Source organism: Canis lupus, chromosome 6 (assembly GCF_011100685.1).
Source record: "Canis lupus familiaris isolate Mischka breed German Shepherd chromosome 6, alternate assembly UU_Cfam_GSD_1.0, whole genome shotgun sequence".
Classification (NCBI taxonomy): Eukaryota; Metazoa; Chordata; class Mammalia; order Carnivora; family Canidae; genus Canis; species Canis lupus.
In genome coordinates this window covers 60,466,443-60,492,028 of record NC_049227.1, presented here as the reverse complement: position 1 = coordinate 60,492,028, position 25,586 = coordinate 60,466,443, and the positions used below count along the sequence as shown (strand labels likewise).

Below are 25,586 nucleotides of genomic sequence, written 5' to 3'. Positions count from 1 at the left end.
TCCCTCCCAAAAAAGCCAAGAAAAAGAAAGAAAGAAAGAAAGATCCATTTGATCTGGAACAATAAAGAAAAAGGAAAACAAATTATCTTTATGTCTTCTGCAACTTGGAGTTATTGCTCAAACAAACCACAGATCTCAGAACTCTGTTCGAGTCTCCAGCTTCCTCCCCCAGTGAATGCAGAAATCCTCAAAAATAGGGTCTTCTCTGAAGTTTCATTATGTGTCTTTCATGAGTGTTTACTTTAAGGCAATTATAGTAAATAGAAATGAGGTGGCAATATACTATTTTCACCCAACTCTCTTTTCTCTTATTTTGGTAACACCACTGTAGGTCATTCTCTCCTTGCTGAAAAATTTTCCATCCTGTTTCCAGCATATTATTTTTATGTATTTGCCAGGTTGCTTACAGGCACTGCAGCACCAGCGAAAGGTTTGTGAACCATTCGGTAAGTGGTTCCTGCTCGAATGAATTACCTAGCTTTCATGAACAGCCATGCAGAAGCAAAGCAGGCAGAAAAATAATGAATACATTTGTACCATGGCACTCTCCCCAGCTATGAGCTTCTCACAACCATACAATTTCCCCACGAGGAAAGACATGATTGCACTGTCATTAGAATAGGTAATCATTAGATTTATCTTTTATATAATTTGTAGCATCTTAAACATTTCTATGTAGCCTCATTACTGCCAGGAGTCCTCTTTAACTGAGATGATAAGTAAATAAAGTAGAAATTACACCCCAACAAGAACCTAGAATATGTTGTTTTAGTATATGTCTGAGAGCTCCCTTCAGCAAACCTAATCTGCACAGCAGTTACCATTATTTCTACCTCAATGAGCATCTCCTAATTGCTGTGTTATTGCTAGTGAAGAAAATATATTATTAAAGTCCACAACTCATGACTTGTTGCATATCTACCCATGAAAAACTTCCATTTCATCAGCTTTTAATCAGTTTCAAATGGGATGATCAGCAGAGAGATTCCGCCCCCCCCCCTTGAATATCTGTTCACTACCATTTCCTAATGTCAATGTACCCTTCTAACAGTCAGGATGCATTCATAATTTATTCAGAGACCTGAAGATTTTATTAAACCAAATCTATTTAATTCTCCATGAATTGGCTCAAGATGATTTTGGTGGCTTTTTGTAATGAACCACAATTAGAAACTTTAAAGACTCAGAACCCCCTTTTCGTTGTTAATGTTTTATGCTCTACTGTTGGTCTGCTGCCAGATAACGATCCACAGAGCATTAAAATTTTGTATTAATATTATCTTTACAAATGCAATATTGCTCAGTGGAAGATGAAGTTTCCATAGGCTTCTTTCTTCATAGGTACGTGCTAGGTGGTTAGAAATCTTAGATGATATTTGAAGCCGACATAATCATCTCTGGGTGAAGCATCTAAATTCTCAAGATCCATATTCTTTCTTTCTCAAAGGGTATTCTAGAGTAGGTTAATCATACTAATTGGCTTTCAGTCAAAGTGAAATCAAAATAAGCCTTATGATCTCTGAATATTTGAGCAGAGTAATAAATTTGAAAAAATAGAATGGATTTCATTATTTAATGACCAATTCTGCCTATCTTAATGATTTGAAACAATATGGATCAAGGGTCATATGTAAGTATCAATCAATAATATGGCCAATAGCATGTATCCTTGCAGAAGTAGTAAGTTAGTACGCTATTACTGACTTGTGGCAGGGACTTAGAAGAATGATCATCAACACTCAGTAGATTCCTCCCAACATACATAATTCCAATAAATATTTGATTTTTCTAAGACCCTGGAGATAATCAAAATGATAAGGGTCAGGGCTCAGGTAAGTTTTAAACATTTACAAGAGTCAAAAAGCAGGGGTAAAGGGTTTATTGATTAAACACTCTGTTTTAGGAAGGACACACAAGAGGTGGTAAAAGATTAGGCTGGCATTCACCTAGAGGAACCGTATTAGTTAAATCAGCCAGTACAGTTACCCAAGTCAGTGGATCCAATCTTGTCTCAAAGGCCTCTAATGGATGGATTCATTCTATTATCCTTAAGATTCCAGGTCAGTCTAGATTGAGAATGAGTGATGGAGAGCTCCTCCACCACAACCACCCATAACACTCCTGTGTCCATCAAGAGTCTGGTCAACCCTATAGCTACAAATGTGAGATTGGCTCTATTCTAAAAAGTTAGGCTTTTTAGAAAGAACACCAGCCTGCTGGGAGGAAGCTCACCCCAGGCTGGAAAGCAAGAGAGGAAGATTCTGTGGAATTTGCTTTATCAAAATTCGCCCTCAGCTTTTTGTAAATTTCACAAGAAACAAATATAAAAGCTCCACCTCTTGAATTTTCCACAAAGAGAATATTTAATATATTATCTATACTAGTATTGAATATGGTTAAGAGGACCAGATCTACAGTCATATTATCCAGATGCAAATTCTAGCTCCATCATGTACCACCTGGATGACTTCCTGCAGTATTTGGCTTCAGTTTCCTTATCTGTAATGGACATAATCATACTTCCTACCTTCTAGACTTCTTAGGGAAATTAACAGAATTACTGTATATGAAGCCTTTAGGACAATATGCAAAAAGTGCTCAGTAAATGTTAGTTATTATTCATTCAGTGGACAGATACTGGGTGCCCACTATGTTTTAGATACTAAATAGAACTGGAGATTTAGCAGTGCAATGAGTACAACTAACTAAAATTTCTGCCGTTTTAGGATCCATTTCAGACAATAGACAAATAAGTAAAATATGTAACATTAAAATGATATTCTATCAAATGATTTAAGTGCTATAGAAGAAAATTAAGACAGTAGGAATACAAGGATCACTGAGGTTGTAATCTTAAATGCAGAAAGAGGAAGACATATTAAGAATATGACATCTGAGTGCAGACTTAAAGGAGATAAAGAAGTGGGCCAAAGACATATCTGAGGGAAGACTTATTTGTGTGGAAGAAATAGCAAAAGCAAAAGCTCTGATGCAGAGCTTGCCTGATGTGTTCTAGAATTAGCACAATAAATATTAGCTGTTAGTGTTTGGGAGATATTTGCATTCCTAAGCTTCTCTAAGGGTAGAGACCACATCTATTATTTCTTTTCATTTATCATGAGGCTTGGTTCAGTATTGGGTGGAGAGTAGAAGAGTATTTCTTATGATAAATTGCTATATCTCTGCATCGGAATGTTAAACAAACAAACAACCCCCCCTCAAAAAAAAACCCAGCCCCCATCTCAGAATCTTAGATCTACAAAATCTTAGAGTTTGGATCCCTGGAATCTGTATTCCAGTATTCCTGGTAAACATGTGCTTGTCTGATTGATTCCTTTTTATTTCTATACAGATCCATGAGTCTGCATTACTCCAGCCCTGCCTTGCAGCTGCCCTGTAGACAGATGAACTTGGAAGCTACTTTGGAGAGAGATGCAGTATTTGATAAAAGCCAGAAAGCATGCTGGCATACATTTACACTGGATAAAGTACCAATTCCATTTAGCTACAGTATGAAATGCTTCTTTCATTTGCATGGGAGATCAACCATATAAGGCATAATAACTTCTTTCAAAAGTTCATTGCTAGTCCCATACTAGCTTCTCCCAGCAGGGATGGCTGGCAGCTCTTCTTGCAGTAAGTGGAAAGCCATAGTCTGTCAAAGCATCAAGCACTAATGAAATAAACAAAAACTTTCCTTACCTGAGGCAGGTGCCAAAGCCTGCTACTCTAAGTGCCCCCACTGGACACAATTTAGACTTGCTTTCAAATGCTAAAAACAAATAGGTTCTCCTAAGTGCAATTAAAGCTAAGCCACACATTGAATCTATCGATACTGATGGAGTTATTTTGATTCCAAGGCTCTTAAGAGTTGTTCCTGAGAATATCACATAATTTGGTAATTATTATTTTATGCTAATATATGACAAAGAATGTTAAAAACATTCATGAGCTTCCTACTCTTTTTTTTTAATAATCTTGAATCAATAGTGAGTATTTCTCCAAAGGACAAAGTAGTTATGTGCCATTATAGCGCAGTATGATTTAATTCAGATGATTAAATATACTATTTTAATAAGATGTATTTCCATATTAAGAATACTTTATACCCCTCCTATTCCACAGTTCCCCTTCCCCACTCTGGAATAAAAGCCTAATTCCCAGCTCATGCCAATTATTTTACTATTTCTTTTGACTTACAGATTGTACTAAGGAGGTTTTGTTCTATTACATTATTTGAGCCAATCTGAAAAGGCCCCATACTCACAAACATCTCCAGTTCTTACCATCAAAAATTTACACTGTAGGCAAATGAAATTGCTATGGCAGGATGACAGAGAGTACTATTAATCAGTATTCAAGGACAAAAGGCTTATCCCAGGACTGTCCCCAGCAAACCAGGAGGTATAGTCATCCTGCCTACAGGCATCCTTGTGGACTCAAAAAAATAAACATAAAAGTATGTAGATTCAGGACTGTTCTTAATAACATTGCTCATAATATCTGGAAAAGGCCATTTAATATGTATCTTATGCCCACATAACTTAAATAATTAGTAGCTTAGCACAAGAGACTGAAAGGCCAACAATCTTCAGCCAGGAAAGTAGAATCTAGAATGTGGGACATGACACCATCAAGTAGGGCCACATGGTAGAGAAAACTGACAACTGAAGAGCCTAAAGTTCTTTAGGCTCCTAAGCCTAATGGAAGATGTTTATGAAGATGTTGAGAAACAATGGCCCATGAAGAAGATAAAGAGGATATTTAAGACAGGCCTGACCTGTCTTGCCCAATGTGGAAGAATTCAGGGCACCCTGCACAATATTCAAGGCCCTGAAGTTCCCCCAACCTAGCCCTTTACCTATCCCCAAATACTCTCCCCTGCCTGATCTTCTCATTTCCTTTTGGGTCCCCAAACCCTAAGCAATTGCAACAGACATGTCCTTTGAATCCAAATATGGCAAATAGCTTTGCTCTCAGACCTATTAAAAGACAACTAAGCAGAATGCACCTCACAATCATTCTCAACACACATCCAAACAGCAATTGATGATTTACTATTGTTGACCAATGAGATGAAAGCTACTTATTTTTTATTTTTAACTCTGGCCTAAACCAGTCATGCCAACTTCCATTGTCTTCCATTGTCTTCCAATTGTCTATGCCACCTAGTAGTAGCTTGAAAATTCCACTGTGTCATGGCAATGGATCCTCATTTAGCTAATGAATTCTTTGTTACACATGGTTGCTTCGAGTTTACTTAACTTCAGAGGCAACTTTGCAATGAAAATATTAATAAAATATATTATTTATATTTATATTACAAGAATATAATCTGCAGAAGTTGGATGAGCCTTTTTTGCTCATCTAACACAAAGCCTGGCACTTAGTAGATGCTTACTAAGTATTTGATGATTGACTGACAGACCTTCAAGAAACATTACAATCCAAAAATTGTAAATATATGAGAGCAGAGACAAGAGAAAAGTAATCTTATTAATGAGGAATTAGAAGATACAAAAAAAAGTAACACTTGAGCTGTACCATAAAGTATAATTAGAAATTTAATAGAACGAGAAAATAAAACAAGGCCAAACATTTTTGATAGAACAGCAGAAATAAGAATAAAGATGTGGAGGTACATTGGCTTTTGACTAAACTGTGAGTCATGATAGTGTATATTTTGGGGTAATGATATAACTCTAGAAGAGTAATAGGCTAAGACTAGGTTTTGGAAGATCTTGTAAACATGCTAAAAAATTAGGACTTAATCTTACAAGAAATGGCAAGGGGGAAAGGAGGGTCTCTTAGACACAGCTATTATACTTTTAAACATTTCTTCTTAGGAATAAATAGACAAGCGTGTAAAGACATTTGTTCAGGAATGTTTATCACAAAATTTATTACAATATTTGAAATTCTAAGTAACATAAATGGCCATTAAAGGGGTTTGAAATTAAATGAATGATGACCTGCCCATAAAGTGTAACCACTAAAAATGATGATGATGATCTTTATTTATTGATATGGAAAAATATCCACACTATATTAAGGGAGAAAAAGAGGCTACAAAATATGCAGAGCATGATCTCATTTTTGTTTTGTTCTATTTTGTTTTAGGTGATATATGCATAGAAAAGATTCTGGAAGGATATATACCAAAATGTTAACAATGGTTATTTCTGGATAGTGTGATTATAGAAAATTTTTATTTTCTTGGTTTATATACACACATATGCATACATATGTGTGTATATAACATAGACCACATATGTTATGTTATATATACACACACACATATCTATATTGTCTATTTTTTACAATGTGCATGTATTATTCCTATGAACAGAAAAAAGCATATATTTTTAAGGAACTTTCTGTGTCTCTGATTCTCTCTGTTAGGTCATAGATATCTAAATCTATCTTTCATGGTCATCTTCACCCTGGCTGGGAACACTTGAGGGCAATTTACTTAATTGTTCCTAAATGCCTGCATAGTGTTACAAGAAGCTTGGCAGGAAAATAGTATTCAACTTTCAGAATAATAATCACGATTATGAAATTACAGGTCCAACTGAAACCTGGTAAGAGTACTGAATAAAGAAAAGTAGTCACTACAGTCTATAAGGCATTGTAAAGACACAGGAAGGAAAGCAGAAGGCAGTCCAAATGAGGGTGTAATTGAGTTCAATGATCATGTTGGAAAAGAAACTGTCACAATTTAATAATGGTTGTAAAAAAAAACTGTAATAATTGTAGCCTATGATCAGAAAATGAGGAGATCAGATCTGTCAGAGAGCATTAAACATCAACTCTGCAGGGACCAATCAGAATCTAGACAGAGACAAAATAAATTTAAGCCATAAACGAAGTCTATCCTGGCTCTCTTTTTTTTTTAATTTTTTTATTTATTTATGATAGTCACACACACAGAGAGAGAGAGAGAGAGTGGCAGAGACACAGGCAGAGGGAGAAGCAGGCTCCATGCAGGGAGCCCGACGTGGGACTTGATCCCAGGACTCCAGGATCACGCCCTGGGCCAAAGGCAGGCGCTAAACCGTGGCGCCACCCAGGGATCCTGGCTCTCTTAGAGCTCACATACAAAACGTTCTGATGGCATAGGTGAAATACAAAGAGCAGGGCAAGAGATCACAAAAACATGTTTTGTTTTTTTTTAAGATTTTATTTCTTTATCCGTGAGAGACACAGAAAGGCAGAGATGTAGGCAGAGGGAGAAGCAGCCCCCCATGGGGAGGCCAAGCCGGACTCAATCCCAGGAGCCTGGGATTACGACATGAGCCAAAGGCAGATGCTCAACTACTGAGCCACCCAGACATCCCAAAACATGTATTTTTCAAATTTAAAAAATATGAATTGTAAGCTGAGAAAACGAGTGTCACTCAGACACTCTACTAATTCTCACTCAGAAAGAAGCAGAAAAGAAAGCAAGGTATTTAGGGAATTCTTACTTGCACTTTACTTATTTTTTAAATGACATGGTATATGTAACAACTGCTTTATTATTATTAAGAATATTTACATAATAAAAAAGCATTTATAGTTCACTATTCTATCCCTGGTGACTAGAATAATGTTGGGAGCATAGTTGATGTTCAATAAATGTTTAAATTATGAATTTGTATCAGTGAATTCTTAGAAGGAAAATATGTAATTGATTTAGACAAATAATAAATCAAAGAACTTCAAAATAATTATTCTGCTGAAATATATTAAACCTTTGATAATAAGGACAGGAAGTATGAATAACTGAAAAGTCACTTATTTGTTGCTGAAAGATAATGATCTCAAAGGCCACTTTAAGCATTGTATAATGATGGGTAGAATGGAGTTGCAAAGTCTGGGATTGAAAAACAAATGTTTGAATCCTTGCTCACCATTTAATACTGTGACTCTGAATGAGTAAATTATTTAATGTTTAGTATCGAAGACTTCAGTTACCCTATCTTTAAAATGAGGATAATACTAACATCTTCCCTACTCAAATAAGTATTTGTTATTCAAAGCAGTCATATAATTTGGACTGTAACTTGTTAAAATTCTAAATAAAAGCTCTTTTGAGGATTTAGGGGACAACTTTCCCTCCATTATATTAGGCTCAACAAAGGCCTTGAAAACTGATGGGTAGAAAAAAAACAATCAAATGGTTGCCTTCCATTAAGCACATTACAAAGTTACCTCTTTACTCCAAAGTATAAACAGTATCCTAATTTTAAGGATGAAGAACTGATGTTTATACAGGGGTACACAACCTGTAACTGGTGAAGTGATTAATTGGTATTGAAATGCATTCCTTTGGCATGTGTTTTGGATGGTATATTAGTTTCCTAGGGCTGCTGTGACAAATCACCACAGAGTTGCTTAAAACAGAAATGTATTCTTTCACAGTTCTGGGTGCTAGAAGTCTAAGATCAGGGTATCAAAGGGTGTTCCTTCTAGAGTCTCTCAAGGACAATCTGTTCCAAGCTTCTCTCCAGCTCTTGGTGGTTGCCAGCAATCAATGGTATCCCTTGCTTACAGACACATTACTCCAATCTCTGCCTCCATTTTCACATGGCATTTCCCTCACGTCTTCACATCATCTTCTCATAAAAACACAAGTCATATTAGATTAAGGGGTCCCCTCTACACCAATATGACCTTATCTTAATGGATTACATCTGCAACAATACTATTTCTAAATAAGATCACATTCTGAGGTACTAGGGGTTAGGAAACATATCTTTCTGGTGGTACACAATTAATTCCATAACAAATGGATATCCTCAAAACTTCAGGTTATTGAAAATTAATTTTTTTCATAACCAAATGTGTGATTTATTTTTAGGGAAAAATAAAACTGAGGTTTTCCCAATAAAGGGAAGAAATAACAATATGAGATCCTGGTTACATGTTAATTACCACATTCTATATACAATGTGGATGTGATCAACATGTATTCAATGATAGTGTGAATAAACATCTGAGATTAAAAGTCACTGATCACTTGCCAATGCTGTAAATTCATAAATGTTGAAATATATACCTAGAATTAAGTAAATTTTAAAAATTGAAGCTTTTGACAGTGTTTATAGATCAACCCAAATGGTACATACAAATAATACAGCCAATAAATTACTGTTGGTTTCCACCTGATTTCTTCATAATATGGCTGTCTGGTGTTGCATTAGTAAAGATACTTCCTACAACCACATGGATACCCCAGAGGCTATAACAAATCACTTTACAGCAGCCAAGATCATCCACAGAGAATCCTAAATGTCGATAGTGTTCATCTGTTTCAAAGAGTGTTGTTTGTATATGGTCCAAAAAATGCCAAACCAGATGATGGGTCAATAAAGTCAGTCCAATAACCTTCAGCTTGAAGAGCACAGCAAATTTCCTTAGCATCATTAATGAACTTTTCTAAAAGCATTTCTGTTTCATTTTCTACCTCTTCACTCCAAACAGTCATAACATTCTTAGTTTTCTGTGTTGTAGTGAGAATCATTAGTTTGTTGGTAGCTCCTTCTGGAAACAGTGACTCATATGTTTAAATGAGCAATTTTACAGGTAGAATCACAAAAAGAGGAAAATCTATAGCAGACCAAACTTCTGTCAATAGCCATCATTTAGCAAAAGTAACGATTTAAAATCTAACAGAGGCAAGGTTAAGAAGAAAATTAAAAGTTTTAAAAGCACCCAGAACAGCTCCTAATTGTATTTACTCTATGTAAAAAACACCTCAAAAAAAAAAAAAAAAAAAAAAAAAAGCAACCCTGTAGAGTTACTAGCCCTTACTGTTGTAGTCAAATAAACAGTTTAATTACCATTTAAGACAGAAATCTAACCCCATAGGTCGACCCACATGCAAATCATCCTAAAGATTGCTTTCCAGAGAATTGAAATCTGGAGGAGACAAGCCCCTCATCCTATCATCAATGAGTGCTGATTTCAGTGAAGCATAAAGGCACCTAAGCACAAAAAGGTAAGTGGTAGGAGTAGAAGGCTTGTCATTACCCTGCAGTATAGATTGTGTTATTGTGTCTGACCCTGAGTTCTGCATGGTCAACCACCTCTGCATTGAGTACCCAAGGGATAATTCATCATAAATGAAAATGTTCTTGGTAAAGGTGGGGGAGGAGTCAGTGGTCAAAGCTAGAGCTGGGATTTATGACATTATAATAAGTTAATTAACTGCTGCAGTCATTGCTTCTTAAAGAATGAGAACAGCATCTAAATGCACATGCTTATTAGGAAAGATATCTTAAGGCATACCAAATGCTTGTTAGGGAAGATGTCTTAAGATGAATTAAAATACAGAGTTTTATGAGGTCTGGGCCTACACATTAGTCATAAGAACTAGAGAATTACAGGCTAATGGTGTCATAAAGATCCGATTGGGTTACATTTGTGGGCATGTGCTGAAATTGTCAGTTCAGAAATATCATGCAGTACTAACAGGAATAAGTTAATTTCATTCTAAAATAACCAGAGTATATAGATATTTGGCAAGATCCTGAAACTGGAATCTTGACACACTGTTTTGAGACATTTCAATACAGTCATAGGAAATCATTGCAAAAAAAAAATTTTTTTTTCAGGGATGCCTGGGTGGCTCAGTGGTTGAACACCTATCTACCTTTGGTTCAGGGTGTGATCCCAAGTCCCAGGATCAAATCCCACATCGGGCTCCCCACAGGGAGCCTGCTTCTCCCTCTGCCTACGTCTTTGCCTCTGTCTGTGTGTCTCTCATGAGTAATAAATAAAATCTTTTAAAAAAAGAAACTTTTTTCAAAAATGGCTTATAAAAACAATTATACACAAAAAAGGAGGGTGAAAATGTTCAGCGAATGTATGTAATTGAAAATCTATCCAAGAGAAAAGGGTAAAAAGTTTCACAAAATTTTAAAATGAAAAGTGGAATACAGCAGATAGGGAAGATTTAGAGCCTAATGTGGTTGTATATTAATTTCGAAATATCAAGATATTTAATGCTTTATGTTAATGTTTATGTATATCAAAATTAACCCAGTAGGTTAAACATTAAAACAAGGTGAGAAAGTTATACAGAAAGAGGTATTTTAAAACCTAAATAAAATGCTAGCAAATAGAAATTACTAATCCAGCTAAAGTGTTTATTATGGAAATCCATGAATAGTCTAAAATTGGGAAATTAATAAATTTCAATAATAACAATAGATTTAAAATTCACACCAGATAAATTTTAAAAGATAATTATTTTATTTTTTCTAATTATTATTATTTATTTGACAGAGCAAGAGAGCATAAGCAGGGGTGGACGGTAAAGGGAGATGGAGAGGCAGGCTCCCCGCTGAGCAGGGAGCCCAATGCAGGGCTCGAACCCAGGACCTTTGGGATCACAACCTGAGTAAAAGGAAGATGCCTAATTGACTGAGCCACCCAGGCACCCTGATTATCATTTTAATGGTAGTATATCTTCTTTTCATATCTTTAAAATATCTAATTCAAGCCATCAGCCAGCATTTTGACAGTGGGAATAATAGAATAATTCTCATTAAGATATGATTAAAATACAGATATATAAAATGCTATTATTTAATATTGATATAACTAATGATAACATTATCTGACATTTATTGAGTTCTTATACTATGCCATCAACTGGCTAAAAGATACACACCTTACTTATTTAACATCATTTCAAAAGTTCTTAAGACAAAATACAAAATTACAAATGTTAGAAAAAAATAAACCAAATGTGATTATACATAGTTGACTTACTTTTAGAGCATGAAAATAGAAAGAAATAAAATGAAAAGCTATTAGAATTAATTAAAGCTTGGTATAATAGCCAGACAAGAGATAAATATTCTCATATACCAAATAACAATGTAATAAAAAAAATGTAAATCAAAAAAAGAGCCCATTTATAATCACAAAGCAAAATTTAAATTAAGAGGAAATAATGCACTTTATGAAAATAAATGCAATACTTTATTGAGAGATATAAAAGGGGGGAAAATCAGAATAAAAGAAGAGGTCTAACATGTTCCTAAGTGAGAGACCTTAATTTTTATGAAATAATAGTTTTTCTCAAATGTTTAATGTATTCATTAAAATTTTAATTCCAATCCCAATAGAATTTTTCTGGAATTTAACCCCTTGGTTCTAAACTTGGTTTGAAATACAAATAGAAGAGTAATAACTGTTTTAAAGACAGAGATTAATTTTAACCAAATATTAAAACATAAAATTAAAGTAATTAGAACTTATTGATAAGTGTAAGAAAAGGTAGGTCAGTAGGAAAGGACAGACTATTAAAATACACCCCATTATACATACACATTCAGTATTTGAGTAAACCTGTATGATACAGCAGAGGGAACGTAAAATTTCAACCAAAAATAATCAAATCCTATCTATAAGAGGAATATAAAATTTAATTTATCATAAGCTTATAGTGAGAGGAGGAATTCCTAAACTGAAAGTCACCTGGAAGACAGAGAAGGAGCAGAAAGGGGAGGAAAAAGCAATGAAGACTTTTATAAATCTAATTATTTGTTTTTTAAAAAAGAGAAAGGAATTTAGAGCTAGAACAAAGTAAAAGAGTAGACTTTCTAAAGAGTAAAAACTGTACCAGAAAATAAAGAGATTTAAAAATAAACAATAAGTTAGGAAAAAAAAAAAACAATAAGTTAGGGAAAATAGTTTTAGAAAATACATCAATTCAAAGAGATGATGCCTTGGAGGTTCTGGTTCAAGATGATGCTGTAGGAAGACTCTGAACTCACCTCTTCCATGAAGCACACCAAATTACACCTATTAATGGAATAACTGCTCCTGAAGAAGAACTGCGGGCTGACTGAACAGCTACTGAACAACCAAATACAGAGAGAATGGCAAAAGAACAGCGAGAGATACAGAGACACAGTAACAAAGGGAAGCCCCACCTCCAACGTTGTGAATGGCAGTGGAGAGGGAGAGTATTGAGGTACCAGGAACATACCCCCTGTCTTTGGGCACAGAAGAAAAGCCACAGTATAAAAGAGCAATTAGCATATAAAAGAAATAACACTAGAACTCTGCCAATTGGCAGAGGAGTTGTGGGAAGGCTCTCCAGGTCAGAGGACTGGAGAATGACACAGTTTATGTTCCCATCTGACCTTGGAAGCCTAGACTGGAGTAAGATTCAGACACCATGGCAGGCAGATCATATTGTGACAAAAGGCCTACAATCTCAGCAAGCCTAGAGTACATAAGCCCACACCAGCCACTCTGTGGTAGAGGGCACAGAAAACAAGCTGTGGTTGGGGGGTAGGGGGTAACTTTTACTGTTTTGTTTTATTTTATTTTTACTTTTTAAAATTTGTCTTGTCTTGTTTTCTATTTTCTTTTGGATTTCTATTTTTTCAAAAATTTGGTTTTGTTCTTTTCTCTCTTGTTCTTTTTTCTTTTGTCTTTCTCTTTTTTCTTTTTTCTTTTATTATTCGTTTTTTTCTTTTATTATTATTGGTTTTTAAAAATTCTCTCTGTAGAAGACAAACCATGAGAGACTCCTAACTCTGGGAAACAAAGGTTTGCAGAAGGGGAGGTGGGTGGAAGGATAGGGTAACTGGGTGACAGGCATTAAGGAGGGCACATAATGAGATGAGCACTGGGTTTTATACTATTTGGCAAATTGAATTTAAATAAAATTTTTAAAATAAATTCTCTGTGTAAAAAGCCATGGTTTAAAAGAGTGACTAACATATATAACCACTGCTCCAGCCAGTCAGGAAAAGTTACCAAGCACACAGAGTCTACATAGGGATAACTATACACAGAACCACTCCTTCAACTTTAAAATAGCCATTTTGCCTAATCCATAGAAACAAACACAATAAGTCAAACAAAATGAGGAGACAGAGGAATGTGCTCCAAAAGAAAGAAGAAAAAAACACAAAGAATGAAATGAAAAAGATTAGCAATATGTCTCAAAAAGAATTGAAAATAATGATCAGAAAGATACAGAACTGGAGAAAAGAATGGAAGAACTTAGTGATATCTTCAATAAAAAGAAATTATTAAAAAGAACCAATCAGAGATGAAGAATATAATAATTGAAATAAAAAAATACATTAGAAGGAATCAACAGTAGATTGGAAGTTGCAGAAGAACGTATCAGCAATCTTGAAGAAAGAGTAATGGAAAGCACACAAGCTGAATAGCAAAAAGAGAAAAGAATTTTAAATATGAGGATAGATGGGCAGCCCAGGTGGCTCAGTGGTTTAGCGCCACCTTCAGCCCAGGGCATGATCCTGGAGACTTGGGATCGAGTCCTGCATTGGGCTCCCTGCATGGAGCCTACTTCTCCCTCTGCCTGTGTCTCTGCCTCTCTCTCTGTGTGTCTCTCGTGAATAAATAAATAAAATCTTTAAAAAGAAAATGAGGATAGATTAAGAGATCTCTTGGACAACACCAAGCAAACATTTCCATTATAGGGGTCCCAGAAGAAGACAGAGAAAGATGTAGAAAACTTACATGAATAAATTCACATTCAACTTATACGAAGAAATAAAGAACTGAAAACCTCCCTAATTTAAGGAGGGAAATAGACATCCAAGTCCAAGAAGCACAGAGTCCCAAACAAGATTAACCCAAAGAGGTCCACACCACTAGCACATGATAATTAAAATGTCAAAGGTTAAAGACAGAATCCTGAAAACAGAAAGAAAGAGAGAAACAAAGTTACCTACAAGAGCAAACCTATAAGACTGACAGCTGATTTTTCACAGAAACTTTGCAAACCAGAAGAAAAGTGGCATGACCTATTTGAAGTGCTGTAAAGAACAAAGCTACAAAATTTTCCCTGGCAAAGAGGGGCCTGGATGGCTCAGTGGTTGAGCGTCTGCCTTTGATTCGTGATCCCAGGGTCCTGGGATTGGGTTCTGCATCGGGCCCCTCCCAGGGAGCCTGCTTCTTGCTCTGCCCATGTCTCTGCCTCTCTCTGTCTCTCATGAATAAATAAATAAAATCTTTAAAAAAAATTTTTGAACTTAGCAAGGTTGTCATTCATATTTCTTGAAGAAGAGATAAAGAGTTTCCCAGAGAAACAAAAGATGAAGGAACTTATCACTATTAAACCAGTCTTACAAGAAATGCTAAAGGGACTTATTTAAATGGAAAAGAAATGGCCATAATTAGACACAAGCAAAATATGGATTAAAAGATGTAAAATGTGACAACATATGCATAAAACATGGAGAAGGGAGTAAAAAGAGAAGGGGAAAAAGAAAAATAAAAGTCTTTTTATTTTCTGTTTTTTTTTTTAAACTTAAATGTTTGAACTTAAATGACCATGAAATTAATATGGACTGCTATTTACTTATGACATTATATATGAACCTCATGGTAACTACAAATCCAAAACCTATGACGTATACACAAAAAATAAAGAGAAAGAAAGCAAAAGAAAAAAAACCACTGTACATACTCATCAATCACAAAGAAAGCAAGAGAAGAAGAAAGGAAAAAGAACTATTAAAACAACCAGAAAACAAATTTCTTAAATGGCAATAAGTTCACACCTATTAATAATTATTTTGAATGTAAATGGCCTGAATGCTCAAATCAAAAGTGGTAATAGAATGGTGGAGTGGTAGAATGAATAAAAAACAAGACCCATCTATATGCTGTCTACAAGCGACTCACCTCAGACCTAAAGAAGGGATGGAGACATTCAACATGCAAACGGAAATGAAAAAAAGCTGATGTAGCAGTATTTATATTAGACAAAATAGACTTTAAAACAAAGACTGTAACAGGAGACAAAGAAGGGAATAACATAAAGATAAAGGGATCAACCCAATAAGAGATATAACACTTGTAAATATATACACACTCAACACTGGAGCACCCAAATACACAAAGTAAATATTAATAGACATAGAGAAATTGGTAGTGATACAATAATAGTAGGGGGCTTTAACACTCTACTTACATCAATGGATAAGTAATCCAGACAGAAAATTAATAAGGAAACAATGTCTTTGAATGACACGTTGGACCAAATACACATAACAGATATATACAGAGTAGTCCATCCAAAACAATAGACTATCCATTCTTTCCAGTGCACTTAGAACATTCTCCAGGATAGATCACATATTAGGCCATAAAACAAAAACAAGCTTCAATAAATTTAAGAAGACTTAAATCATACCATGTGTCTTTCCCAACCACAACAGTATGAAACTAGAAAGAAATCACACACACACACACACACACACAAAAAAAAAAAAACTAGAAAAAACACATAAAACACATACACCTGGAGACAGAGAACATGATACTAAGCAACCAATGGGTCAATGAAGCCAATCAAAAAACACAATGAAGACAAATGAAAATGAAAACACAATGGACCAAAATCTCTGGGACACAGTGAAAGCAGTTCTAGGAGGGAAGTTCATAGCAATACAGGCCTACCTCAAGAAACAAGAAAAAAATTAAATAAACAATCTAACCTTATGCCTAAAAGAAGAAGAAACCAAACAAGAAAGGAAATAATAAAGATCAGAGCAGAAACAAATGGCATAGAAACTTAAAAAAAAAAAAAAAAAAAACGGTGAAAGCAAGAGCTGGTTCTTTGAAAAGATAAAATTGACGAACCGTTAGCCAGTTTCATTAAGGGAAATAAGAAAAAGGACACAAATAAATAAAATCAAAACAAAAAAGGAGTAACAACTGATACCACAAAAATATGAAAAAATAGAATGCTATGAAAAAAGCTATGAGAGAATTATTATGTCCAACAAACTGGACAACCTAGAAGAAATGGATAAATTCCTGAAAACATATAATCTTCCAAGACTGAAATAGGAATAAATAGAAAATCCAAATAGACCCATTACATGCAACAAAATTTAATCAGGAATCAAAAATCTACCAGACTACCAGACCAGTTGAATTCATAAGTGAATTCCACCAGACACTTAAAAAAGTTAATAACTATTCTCTTCAAACTACTTCAAATAATACAACAGGAAAGAAAGCTTCCAAATACATTCTATGAGGCTAACATCACCCTGACACATAAACCAAAGACACCACAAAAAAAAGTGAATTACAGACCAACATCCTTGATAAACTTATATGCAAAAATCCTCAACAAAATCTTAGCAAACCACATACAACAATACACTAAAATCATTCACTACGATCAGATGGGATTTATTCCTGTAATACAAGGATGGTTCAATATTCACAAATCAATCAACATCATACACCACATCAACAAAATGAAAGATAAAAATCATACAATCATCTCAATAGGTACAGAAAAAGCATTGACAAGATTCAACATGCATTATAAAGACTCAACAAAATGGAGTTAGAGGGAACATGCCTCAACATAATTAAAGCCATATATGAACAACCCACAGCTAACATCATCATCAATGGTAAAAAAACTGAGAACTTTCCCTCTAAGGTCCGGAACAAGACAAGGATGCCCACTCTTGCCACTTTTATTCAACACAATACTAGAACTCCTAGCCACAGCAATCAGACAAAAAAAAGAAATGTGGCATCTATATAGATAAGGAAGAAGTTAAAGTCACTATTCACAGACATGATCATATACATAGAAAATCTTAAGATTCCACCAAAAACTTACTAGTAATAAACTAATTCAATAAAGTAACAGAATACAAAATTAATACCCAGAAATTGATAGCATTTTGATACACCTACAACAAATTCACAGAAAATTTTTTAAAAAGAATGACATTTACAACTGCACCAACAAGAATAAAATACCTAAGAATAAACATAACCAAAGAAAGGAAAGACCTATATTCTAAAATCTATGAAACACTGATGAATGAAATTAAAGATGGCACAAACAAATGAAAAGATATTCCATGCTCATAGATTGAGAGAATTCATATTATTAAAATGTTCGTATTAACCAAAGCAATCTACAGGTTCAATGTAATCCAAATCAAAATACCAATAGCATTTTTCACAAAACTAGAACAAATAATACTAAAATTTGTATGGAACCACAGAGGACTTCAAATAACCAAAGCCATCCTGAGAAAAAACAAAGATGAGGTATCACAACTCTAGATTTCAAGATATATTACAAAGCTGTAGTAATCAAAACAGTTCCATACAACTAGCACAAAAATAGACACATAGATCAATAGAATAGGACAGAGACTCCAGAAATAAACCTACATTTATATGATGGTCAATTAATCTATGACAAAGGAGGCAAGAATATACAATGGAAAAAAGACAGTTTTTTTTTTCAATAAACAGTGCTGGAAAAACTGGACATGCACATAGAATAAAACTAGACTACTTTCTCACAACATACACAGAAATGGATTAAGACTTAAATGTGAGTCCAGAAACCATAAAAATCCTAGAAGAGAACACAAGCAGTAATTTCTCTGACATCAGCCAATGCAATATTTTTCTAGATACATCTCCAAAGGCAAGGAAAAGAAAAGCAAAAATAAATTACTGGGACCACATTAAAATAAAAAGTTTTTGCATGGCAAAGGAAATAATCAATGAAACAAAAAGATAGCTTATTGAATGGGAGAAAATATTTGCAAATAATATATCTACTAGGAGTTAATATCCAAAATATGTTTTTAAAAAAATCCTATAACTCAACACCAAAAAAAAAATCCAGTAAAAAATGAACAGAGGACATAAATAGACGTTTTTCTGAAGAAGACACACAGATGCCAAACAAAGGTATGAAAAGATGCTCAACATCACTAATCATCAGGAAAATGCAAATCAAAACAATAATGAGATATTCTCTCACACCTGTCAGAATGGCTAAAATCAAGAAGACGAGAAACAACAAGTGTTGATCAGGATGTGGAGAAAAATAAACCCTTGTACACTGTTGGTGGAAGTGTAAATTAGTACAGTCACTGTGGGAAATAGTATGGAGGTTCTTCAAAAAATTAGAACTAAAAACACCATACGATCCAATAAGTCCACTATCAGGCATCTATCCAGAGAAGATGAAAACACTAACTCAGAAAGATATATGCATCCCTATGTTTATTGCATCATTATTTACAATAGCCAAGATATGAAAGCAACCTAAGTGTCCATCAACAGACGAATAGAAAAACATAGGAAAAAACACACAGATAGGAAAATGTGGTACATATACACAATGAAATATTATAAAAGGGGACATAAAAGAGGATGAGATCATGCCATTTGAGATAACATGGATGGAACAAGAAGGTATTATGAAAGTGGAATAAGTCAGACTGAGAAAGACAAATACCACGTCTCCATTCATAAATGGAATGTTTAAAAAATGAATAAATAAATAGAAAACAGAATCAGAATAATAAATACAGAAAACAAATTGATGGTTGGCAGAGGAGAAAAGCGTTTGGGGAGTGCTTGGGTAAAAGAGAGAGAGAGACACAGGCCTCCAGTTTTGGAATAATGAAGTCATGGGAATAAAAAGCAGAGCATAAGGAATACAGTCAATGATACTGTAATAGCAATATAACGGGACAGATAGTAGCCACACTTGTGATGAACAAAGCATAATGTCTAGATTTGTCAAATCACTAGGCTGTACACCTGAAACTGATGTAACCCTGTATGTCAACAATACTCAAAAAAAATGAAAACAAAGAGATGATGTACCTATTTTTTTACAAAGTTCATATAAATTGATATGCATCCCCTAAAGTAGATAGGAGCCATGCTGCTGAGGCTAAACTCAAAAGCTGAAAGGGCTCAGGTGAGCAACGGAGACAAGCAAAGGGGTACACATGAATAAAGACTTACATGTACAGCCAGTGGGAGATGGAAGCCCCAGTTTGGGGGGGTGGGGGTGGGGCAGAGAACATTCCAGGAGAATGCCCTCATGCTAGAATGTGGGTCCCGTATTACCAGATCTTCTGCTCTTTTCAGGTGAAACCAAAAATTCACATCTTTTTTTAATGGTGGCCAATTTGTTCAACAATGTGCTGACAAAACAAAACAAGCACAATGCCATGTATTCCACCAGTCTACCATCCTAACTGGCAGGAGCAGACAACTAGTTATTTGGGGAATACTATGAGTTAAAATACATGAAAAATATGTTGAGGATCAACTGCTCACCTTGTTTGTGAGTTGGTCATATGGCTCTTGTCTATACAGGGACTCTTCATGATGTAAGAAATTTCCAACAAGCAAGAAGCAGTAAAGGTAGTGTCTAGTTGCTATCCCTTTCTAATACCCAATGGCTCACCAACATCTCACAGGGCCTGTCCCCATGCCCTGTCATGAACATCCCTATACTAGCTACCCTGGATTACATGCAATTACCCAAATACTCACATTCTTTTGTTCTTGCTGGCTTTTTTCTTAGAATATCATCTATTCCTCATTTAAAAAAAGAAATCTTATTTACTCTTTAAAGCTTTGTTCAAATGTGACTTCACTGTAAAACCCAAGGCAGAATTAACCATAAAATCAACCCATCTATTGAGTACCTGCTTTGTACCAGACAGTGCACACTATAGCAGCAAACAAAATAAAATCATTGCTGCCTTCATGGGACTTACACTCTGCTTTCCCACAGTACTTTGCTCCTGTTACAACCATTAGCATGTTCATATTTATAATCATTAGAGTTCTTGGAAATTGTTTACTTCCCCCACCAGACTGAGTTCCTGGAGAGAATAAATGTGTCTCCCCATAAAACCAGCTCCTCCAGTAGTTCATATCTTTTACTCCCTACTATTTCAGGGTTTGTAAATAGTTTGTGTATATAGTACACATTAAATATATGCAACATATTTGACAATGTAGGGCAGCTATCCCATTATAAAAGACCACCATGACTATGAAATCTTAAACTTTCTGTGGAAAACTCAAACTAGGGTAAACTTTTTATATTTAGAAGTCAAAACTATTCATCACAATTTTCCAGGACTCTGCCACATTGCTACATTCTGCTTTCTTTAAAAAGTGACAAAAACACTGAAACATTAATCAATCTAGATATCTGCTAATCACTCTTACAGTTAACTTGAGCAACAGAGAAAGGAGTCAGTATTCTTAAATTAACCCTGCAGAGACATATTAACATAGAAACACAACACAAACTCATTTTGACATCTGGAGTTCCGTGCAGTAACTATGTCGCATACACAAGTATATCAGTTATGTCCCCTTAAAGCAATTGCAAGATAATTTCCTCTGAAGCTACAAAAGATTTCTATAACAGGATTGTCTAGGGTCACCACGGCTAAGGTCTACAGTTTTGGTTTTAAAAAAATGTTCAGGACAGCCTGGGTGGCTCAGCGGTTTAGCGCCGCCCTTCAGGCCGGGGTGTGATCCTGGAGACCTGGGATCAAGTTCCACGTTGGGCTCCCTGCATGGAGCCTGCTTCTACATCTGCCTATGTCTGTGCCTCTCTCTCTCTCTCTCTCTCTCTCTCTGTGTGTGTGTCTCTCGTGAATAAATAAATAAAATCTTAAAGAAAAAAAAAAGTTCATTGGCAAGATAAAAATGTGAGTGCAGAAGCTAAAACTACATTCAGGGAACCCTGGGTGGCGCAGAGGTTTAGTGCCTGCCTTTGGCCCAGGGCGCGATCCTGGAGACCCGGGATTGAATCCCACGTCGGGCTCCCGGTGCATGGAGCCTGCTTCTCCCTCTGCCTATGTCTCTACCTCTCTCTCTCTCTCTCTGTGACTATCATAAATAAATAAAAATTTAAAAAAATACAAAATAAAACTACATTCAATACTGTTGTAACTATGAACTCCCAGAGTGCTTTGTAGGGAGCATTCTGTGTAACTTTTCATGCTCTCTGTGTCTATCTTTATCTGCAGACTGAAAGTTCTCTGAAGGTAAGAATATACAGAACATGTACCTTCTAGTGCTTTGAACAGTGAATTGCACTTAGTATGTGTAGAGAGGTTTTTCACTATTAGAATATGTATTATATTTTATCATATGGCATAGAACATGAACACTTTGCATTTCAGAGTAAGCCATGTGCAGTGTTTTCAATGTTTGACTTTTAAATCATCTGGCATCCTATTTATAATCCACAATATGAAATATAGAAGATGATCAGAGAGAAGTGAGAGGACCTAACCAAACAGTGAGAAACTCCTCCTTCAGGCTAAAGTCTTTTAATTTACAGATCACAATTAAAATATTAAAACTGATATGCCTGAGACATTTCATACTGAATATCAGAATCATCCAGAGCCACAAAAAAAAATCCAAGTTATTGATTCTGGGATACTGACTAAATGCAATAAATTGTCCTTAAATATAATCATTCAAAAATAGGACTGTTGGGAGCAATAACCATTCATAATAGATATTCAATCATTCATCTATAAAATGCTTTTGAGGGTCAATATGATAGGAAGATGAAGTGCCATCAGTAAGAACATACATAAGACATTGTCCCTGTCCCCAAGAACCTTATAGTTTAAAGGAGGAGAAAAGATAAGTGTAGTTGGAGCAGTAGCTCCTACTGTTTGCCTGAATTGTATTTAAGTTGTTGACTTGGAGGTATTTATAAAGTTCCATCCACATGTGTTTCTCTACTTCTCTGTGTTACAAGGTCATGTCAGGGAAATGACTAACATTTCATATAGTCATAGTGTTAGAACTGAAGAATCCGTAGAAATTATCTGGCTCCTCATTTTGTGGGGTTTTTTTTTTTTACATATTCAAAAAGAAATTCCATAAAAGTTAAATGCCTTGTTCAAAATCACACACAATAAAGCTACAAATCTGAAACAAGAATGTAAGTCTTCAGCCCCTTCATTTTTCTCCTTATACTGAGATATATTTAAAAGGAATAAGGTATCAACCACATTTATACAAAAAAAATACAAATTGCTTCTAACATTAACATACCCAACTATGTATGTTCTTGTCTTTCAATTGACTTTTAGCAATTCTATCTCAGCTATGGTCTAGTGACCCCTCCACAACAAAATGCACATCTCTTTATACATATTTTATAATTTGTTTTAAGATGTACTTTACAAGGTGTCTAAGTTTTTCTCTGGTATCCTGATTTTAGTTAATAGCAGAAAACAACAACAAGACCAAAAATATAAAATAACAGTCCTTGATCTAGACCTGTTTAGCGTTCCAAAGAAAAAAATGCACCAGGGCTGCAGGCACATAAAAACATGTCAATCAGATGTAATTGCTCTCCAAGAGAAACATTTTTCAGGCAAGTAAAAAAGAACTCATCCTGAACACAAGGCTTTGTAGCAGCAACTAATCTACTAATGACAAGCCCAGTTTGTTATTCTCAAACTCGTTGTTCACGAGTCAACATCTGAATCACAACAGAAAAGGACAACCTGACCAAGTCATAGCTCTCAAACAATTATAAAAATGATATGTGCAGGCATTTATAGATTATGTATTTAAATTATATATATTATATATGTGTGTATGTACATATATATATTATAATGATATTTCATTATATCATTCATAACTGCTAAGAATTAAAGCTTTTAAGTACTTCATGGTTACTGATACCAATGCAGACAAATATCAGAGCTCTAGCACATTTGAAAAAAAAAAAAAAAAAAGGAAAAAGCCTCATCTTTTTTTTGCACAATAACTCTTAAGGACACTCAATAGGCCAGATTCTGCCTGAAGACAGTGAAGCCAACATCCCAGGGGGTACTATTTGAAGGCTATATTTGGCCGGATGCATATAAAGACAGCTTTAAAATTCTTTCAATATCTTTTTCCATTATTGCAGTCTACTTAAATGGAAACTTAATAATCCCTGCTACAAAGGACAACTGCTAACTTCAAAAAGAAGGTCTTGGCCTCTATTTTTTACTGCTTACATTCATTACCTAAAAACTGAGATGTCATATTTTTTATAGCACCAGAGTTGGGGTATTCACTAACTAGAAGGTATAAAAGTTAAACAAATAAAAGACAGTGACAACAACAAAGAAGAAAGAAAATCACAAAAAAATCCTATAGTAAGCCTCAGCCAAGAAGTCCATAGTAATCTCCACTTAAATTAACTGAAGTTGGATGCCATTCATTAAGACATTTATTCTCTGAAATGTCATATTTAGGGAAGCCTATACACTGTGTATAAACTGCATTTTAAATTTCAATAATTGATGTTCAGTTTTAATAATGCCATGCAAATCAAGAATATATAAAGTCACAATCTAATAGGGATTGGGCAGACAAGACTCTTACATAGGGTGCCTTCTTGTCTCTAGTCCTTATGTTGCCCCAGTTCTTAGGAGAAGGCACAAGAGGTTAAACACTTCTGTCTAATCTGTTTACTCCCTAAAAGCTCCTCCCTAGGATGCAAGAGTGGCTAATCACATTGCTCAAAAGTGGGATATAGATTTTACTAGAGGTCACAGTTGTGGTGATTTAAAGATAGAGCCAGGCTCCACCTCTTCTTTTTTTCTCTTTCTGCACTAGGCAGGATGTCTCTGCATGTAACTTCCAGGTTGTAAGTTCAGCAGTATTTAAGAGGCAGACAGCAGCTCTGTCCATGCGGACTGCCACTAAGAATGTTTGGTTGGTGTGGTAGACACTGTGATACCAACCCAGATCCTCCTTCGAGGAAGGATTTGTTACACCAACTGCTGGGATCACTGTCAGCTCTTCTGGGAACTGCATTAGTCTTAGTCATAGTCATTCTTACTCTTCCCAAAGTCACTCCTCTTCCCAGGGCAACCTATACCCAATAACTGATTGATAGAGGACTGTAAAAGCCTGGCCATCTTGGCCTACCTCAGGAAGACTCCAAAGGTCCATTCTAGCACTAGAACTCCCAAAGAGTCAAACTAGTTTGTTGCTGGGCCTGCATCAGAGATTAACTTCTTCCTTAGTCCACACCACATCTGCTTTATTGCCTTCCTTCAACAAGTATGGATCCATAGGCACTCATTAATAAAAATCCTGTACACTAAACTTTAGCACAGAGTCTGCTTCCTGCGGAACACAATCTGAAACAATAGGATTCTGATCTCCATTCTTAATGTTCTAGATTCAATAGAGTGGGAATCCCTGTTTAGGTTTTTAGGTCAAAGACTCCTGCTACAGTTTCATTTAGCAGAGAAGTCTTGCACTTCAGTGTCATGAACGTGATAGTTATTAATAAAAACTGTATGTTACTTCCCTTTAGGATATCACCATCACATCATGGCCCATATGCCATTGGAGCAGATTAGAAGTAGGTGAGAAAACTTAACCATCAAAATACCACTCAATACCTGTAATAAAGCCTACTCCTGAAGTCAAATGGAAAGGAAAGAGTATACGAATCCAAAAATGTCAAGCCTTCTTCAAATCATCTAAATTTGCCCTCTTGAGATTCCTCATTGCCATGACAACTATAAGGGGGAAGAGTTAGTTCACTAGTTTGCAAAATGCAGAGAAGTTTGGAGACTGAGAAATTTAAGGAATTAAATTTAATTAGTGGACTTAAAAATGGAGTGAATATGGATCTGCAAGGATCTTTCCTACTCATTCCCACCAAAAGAGAAGTTTGGAGACTGAGAAATTTAAGGAATTAAATTTAATTAGTGGACTTAAAAATGGAGTGA

The 25,586-nt window shown here is 35.2% G+C and overlaps 1 long non-coding RNA gene across 1 annotated transcript in view; it reads right to left on the bottom strand.

Annotated features, from left to right (window-relative positions):
* Positions 1-24,963, bottom strand: part of LOC102152020 — a 190,942-nt gene extending 165,979 nt beyond the window's left edge. The window contains exon 1 of the long non-coding RNA XR_005361299.1: positions 24,772-24,963. This is a non-coding gene — a long non-coding RNA (uncharacterized LOC102152020). The remainder of the gene's footprint in view (positions 1-24,771) is intronic.
* Positions 24,964-25,586: the final 623 nt, after the last annotated feature.